The following is a 6,532-nucleotide window of genomic DNA, read 5'->3' as shown; positions in this document are numbered from 1 at the left end:
GTTTGTTCTGCTTTGTTTTGTCTTATTCAAAGGTAAATTTATTCATAATAAAATAGTTTCAAAAATATAAAATAGTGTAAAGTGAAAATTAAAACCCTGCTCTTACCAGCCACCCCCCAAGTAACCACTATTAAATATTTTCTTTACGTGTTGATTTTGTATCCTGCAACTTTACTAAAATCGTTTATCAACTCTAAAGAGTTTTTTGTAGAGATTTTAAATTGTTCTATTCATAGGATCATGTCATCTGCAAAAATATTTTCTATAACATACAGTCTTTCCTTTCTCCAAATTTTTATTTTTTTTTAATAGACCATTTTCAGGCAGCTTTAGACTTATAGAAAATTTAAACAGATATATAAAAAAAAGAGTTCACACACACACACACACACCTGACACAGTTTCCTCTGTTATGAACATCTTACATTTTTATGGTACATTTATTACACTTAGTGACTCGATATTGATACATTATTATTAATTAAGTTTCATAGTCTTTTGGAATTTCCTTTTACCTACTGTCCCTTTGTTGTTTTGTATCCTTATACTGCTCTTGGCTGTCATGGTTTCCCAGACTTTTCTTGTATTTGATGACTTTGACAGTTTTGAGGGATGCAGGTCACATTGTAGTATGTCTCTATATTGGAATGTATTTGATGTTTTATCATGAGTAAACTAGGGTTATAGGTTTGATGGAGGACAAACACAGATAAAGTGCAATTTCATCACATCATATAAGGGTTTATTCAATGAATATGATTTATAATTTTGATGTAGGACTTGATCATGGCCAAACTGTTCTTGTCAGTCTTTGTCACTTTTCTACTCTTTTTGATACTGACTCTTTGGAAAGAAGTTACTATACCCAGCCCACACTTAAGGATTGGGGAATTATGCACCCCCAAGGAGATTTGTCCCTCCTCATCTACTTATTAATTTATTCCGTCATTTGTATCAGTATAAGCTCATAGCTAGGTTTTTTGGAATTTGTTTATTTATTTATTTATCTATCTATCTATCTACCTATTTATTTATTTCATTTGTATCAGTATAAGCTCATAGCTAGGTTTTTTGGAATTTGTTTATTTATTTATTTATTTATCTATCTATCTATCTACCTATTTATTTATTTATTTATTTATAAAATGAGTTCCCCCTAGAACTGATAAGCAATTATAGCAAGGTGATAAGGTACAAGATGGACTCAAAATGGGTCATAGACCTAAATATAAAGCTGGGGAAAGTGAGTTTCTCAACATAAAATGTGATAACAGCTATTGGGGTTTAAAAATGTTCCTCATCAAATTTAGAAAATCCCCCTTTATGTTTGCTGAGAATTTTTATAATAAATGGGTGTTGGATTCTGTCATACACAAAATCCTCAAAATCCTTCTGTGCATCAATTATTATAATCATGTTATTTCTTCTCTTCAACCTGTTGATGTGGTGAATTACATTAACTGATTTTCAACTGCTTAGCCCACCTTGCATAACTAGGATAAACATACCATTTGGCCATGAAGTATAATGTTTTATACATTACTGCACTGGATTTGGTAATATTTTGTTGAGGATTTTTGCATCTGTGTTCACAAGAGATATTGGTCTGTGGTTTTCCTTGCTTGTAATGTCCATATCTGCTTCAGTATAAGGATAATACCAGCCTCATAGAATGAATTGAGGAAATGTCTCCACCTACATTTTATGGAAGAAATTTTAGATAATTGGCATGATTTCTTCCATAAATATTCGGTAGAATTCACCAGTAAAACCCAAAGACCAGTTGCATTTCTTTGGAAGATTATTAGTTACTGATTCAGTACTAAGACTAAGTATTTTGAGGCATCACCTGGTGGTGGTTAATATGGCATTAAAATCCCAGTTAAGGAGTTTATCAATATGAAACAAGAGGTATTTCTTCATCCTCTATCATGATTCTATACTGCCCAGACTTTTGAAATAACTTTCATCTACCTATTTAAACCTGCTTCAGGCAGATTACAAATGCAGTGGTCTTTACTACATAAAAGCTCACTTTCCTAGGTCGGGGTCTCTGAGGCTTTCCACCCTTTTAGCTTTAACCTAGTCATAGCTGAGCAATTTCTACTGAGATTACAACCCCTTTTTTCTATTAAAACTAACAATACTAACACTCCCTGCTGTAGACTAGATGCCCTCCTCAGCATCATTGAAGCTTAGTCCCTACTGTTAACTGTTGAGAGGGGGATATTCTATTATGGTAATTGAAAGGGGGGCCCAGAAGAGGAGATTAGATTGTAGGACCATGCCATAGTGAATGGATTAATAATGGTTGTCATGGGCATGGTTCTGAGGGCTTTAAAAGAAGAGTGTATGAGGAGTTATCTCTTTTCTCTGCTTTCTCTGCTCCACTAATTTTTACAATGTGATACCCTGCCATCATTGTCGCTACCACCAAAGCCTTCACCAGCTGCATTCCCTGGGCTTTGGACCTCCAAGGCTCAGAAACTGTAAGCAATAAATTTCATTTTCTTAGGAGTAACCAGTTCCAGATATTTTGTTATAAGCAAAAGAAACAGACTAATATACTTGCCAAAAATGAACAGATGGATCCTTCCTTTACTCTTGGCTTCTTTTACTTGTTAAAATTAAAACACAAGATTCATTTGCTCCCTGGGATACATGCATACATTGTTCCAGACAGAAAGACAGTGAGTATTAATTTAGGTAAATGATCAGAGTCCCTCCATAGTCCTCCATCACTCAGGACTAGTGAAACATCTGCTTAGCAAAAGTTTTCTGACAATTTGAAGAGAAAGAAATGAACAATAGAAAGAATTCTGCAGATACAGTACATTCACAGCCAACTTTCCTACAGGAGCTTATGTGGAGTTGGGATGAAGGTATGTGACTCTACTCCCTCCACATTCAAGGTTATTTTAGTGTAGATGCCATATTTAACCATGTTTGTATGCCTTACATGGTAGAGAGTATTCAAATAATAAAAAGTTAATATTTATTTTCTAGTTTTTAATCTATGGTTTCTATTCCTTAAACATAATCAACAATACTTTTATATAGGGAAGTTTCTAGGCTATGTCTCAAAACCCAAGACCTTCCTTTGTCTGCTCTTCAGCTTAGTTAACCAGTGGGCTCATCACTATCTTCAAGTTATTGTCAAGCCCAATAATCCCACCCCCGTGCTTCATTCTCTTCCTGAAACCCAAGCATCCCTTCCTAAAACATGAAGAGAACACTTTAAATATAATTTTTTAATTAGTTAACCAGTGGGCTCATCACTATCTTCAAGTTATTGTCAAGCCCAATAATCCCACCCCTGTGCTTCATTCTCTTCCTGAAACCCAAGCATCCCTTCCTAAAACATGAAGAGAACACTTTAAATATAATTTTTTAAATTATAAGATTAGAAAGATTTCCAATAAAAAGACCTAACACTATACCTCAAAGAACTAGAAAATCAAGAACAATCCAACCCCAAAATTAGTACACAGAAAGAAATAATTAAGATCAGAGCACAACCAACTGAAATATAGACACAAAAAAGCATTACTAAAGATCAATAAAATAAAAACTTGATTTTGAGATGATAAACAAAATAAAATAGACAAGCCATTAGCTAAGCTAGCTAAAAAAAGAAGACAGAACCCAAATAACAAAAATCAGAAATGAAAAAAGAGACATCACAACTGATACCACAGAAATACAAAGAATCATTAGAGACTATTATGAACAACTATATGACAACAAATTTGAAAACATGGAGGAAATGGATAAATTTATGGACACATTCAAACTATCAAGACTGAACCAACAAGACACAGAAACCTGAACAGACCAATAACAAGCACCAATATTGACGCTGTAATCAGCAGTCTCTCCACATCAACAAAAAAGCCCAGGACCAGATGGCTTTACTGCTGAATTATACCAGACCATTAAAAAAGAATTAAAAACGATTCTCTTAAAACTATTCCAAAAAATTGAAACAGAAGCCATTCTCCCAGATTCATTCTATGTAGCCAGCATCACCTCAATACCAAAACCAGACAGAGATGCAACAACAACAAAAAAGATAACCACAGGCCAATATCTCTGATGACTCTAGATACAAAAATTCCTCAAGAAAATATTAGCAAATAAAATACAGAAACACATCACAAAATTATACATAGTGATAATGTGAGATTCATCCCAGGGAGACAAGGATGCTTCAACATAGGCAAGTCAATAAATATGATACACCACATCAACAAAATCAAGGACAAAATCTATATGATTATCCAGTAGTTGCATAAAAAGCACTTGACAAAATTCAACACCCCTTCCTGATAAAAATTCAACATCCATTCCTGATAAAGATTCTCAGAAAATTAGGCATAGAAGGAAGGTATCTCAACACAATAAAATCCGTATACAACAAACCCACCATGAACACCATTGTGAATGGGGAAATGGTGAAAGATTTTCACTTAAGATTTTCACCCACTTTCACCACTCCTATTTAACATAGTACTGGAAGTACTAGCCAGAGCAATAAGTCGACAGAAAGAACTAAAGGTCATCCATATTGGAAAAGATGAAGTCGACTTGTCCCTGTTTGCAGATGACATGACCTATATATAGATACATTAAAAATCTACAAAAAAACTCCTAGAGTTGATGAACAATTTCAGTAAAGTTGCAAGATACAAAATCAAAACACAAGAATCAGTAGTATTTTTTTGGACCGTTAAGGGAATCGCAACCCTTGGCACAGTGTGATCTGCACCACGCTCAGCCAGTGAGCGCACCAGCCATCCCTGTATAGGATCCGAACCCACAGCCTCGGTGCTACCAGCACTGCACTTGCCAGTGAGCGCACCAGCCATCCCTATATAGGATCCGAACCCACAGCCTCGGTGCTACCAGCACTGCACTCTCCCGAGTGAGCCATGGGGCTGGCCAAGTAGCATTTTTATACTCCAACAGTGAACTAGCAAAAAAAGAAATCAAGAATATTAGCCCATTTATGATAGCAACCAAAAAATAAAATAAAATACTTGCAAATAAAGTTAACCAAGGAGGTGAAAAATCTCTACAATGCAAACCACAAATCACAAAAAGATGGAAAGATATTTCATGCTCTTGGATTGGAAGAATTAACACGGTGAAAATGACCCTACTACTCAAAGTGATCTACAGATTTAATATAATCCCCATCAACATACCAATGACATTCTTCATAGAAATACAAAAAACAACCCTAACATTCATAAGGAACAAAAAGACCCCATATAACCAAAGAAATACTGAGCAAAAAAGCCAGAGGCACAACACTAACTGGTTTCAAATTATACTACAAAGCTATAGTAACCAAAACAGCATGGTACTGGCATAAAAACAGACACACAGACCAATGGAACAAAATAGAGAACACAGAAATCAACCCATTTACTCACAGCCAACTGATCTTTGACAAAGGCAACAAGAACATACACTGGAGAAAAGACCAACTCTTCAATAAATGCAGCTGGGAAAACTGGACATCCATATGGAGAAGAATGAATCTAGACTCATACTTTTCACCATATACCAAAATCAACTCAAAATGTACTAAAGACTTAAACATAAGACCTGAAACTATAAAACTCCTAAAATAAAACATAGGGGAGACACTTCAGGAAGTAGGACTGAGCAAAGACTTTATAAATAAGATCCCAAAAGCACAACCAACAAAACAAAAAAATTAAAAAATGGGTCCATATCAAACTAAAAACCTTCTTCACAGCAAAAGAAGTAATTAACAGAGCGAAAAGATAACCTACACAGTGGGAGAAAATATTTGCAAACTATGCATCCAACAAAGGACTAATATCCAGAATATACAAAGAACTCAAGCAACTGAATAGTAGAAAAACAAATAACCCAATTTAAAAATGGACAAAGGAGCTGCACAGACATTTCTCAAAGAAAGATATACAAATGGCCCACAGGTACGTGAAAAATGCTTGACATCACTCAGCATCAGGGAAATGCAAATCAAAACCACATTGAAATATCATCTTAGTCCAGTTACACTTGCTATAAGATGTGGGAATTTTGAAAAGTAAAACTGAATTTACATGATACTTTGTAAATAAAAATAAAATAAAAGGTAGGCTTCCATTATTGCTTTGTTATTTAGAAGAAAATGATAATGCTGTTTGATAATGCTGTTTTTTACTTATATTAAACCTAGGACATTGCTCAAGTAAGCATATGTCCATTGAAACCCCACAACAGCAGCAGTTGGAGGCTGGCTGCTCTGGCATAGGTGTGATGAGCTGCCTCAGTGACTCGCTCAGCTCCCACTGATGGTCATCCACTCCACTCACACACATCATCAGTTGCTGCTGGGATTAGAAATGGAGGCTGAATTCGGAAATAAAGTAATGTTTTCCTTTAAAAAATGTTTAATAAAGGGCCGGCCCGGTGGCGCACTGCAGTGGGCGCCGCTTGGGAAGCGCGGCGGCGCTCCCGCCCGAGGGTTCGGATCCCACATACAGACCGGTTC

This window comes from Galeopterus variegatus, unplaced genomic scaffold (assembly GCF_000696425.1).
Source record: "Galeopterus variegatus unplaced genomic scaffold, G_variegatus-3.0.2 Scaffold9832, whole genome shotgun sequence".
Classification (NCBI taxonomy): Eukaryota; Metazoa; Chordata; class Mammalia; order Dermoptera; family Cynocephalidae; genus Galeopterus; species Galeopterus variegatus.
The sequence above is the reverse complement of the archived record's forward strand: the minus strand, read 5'-3'. Positions refer to the sequence as shown.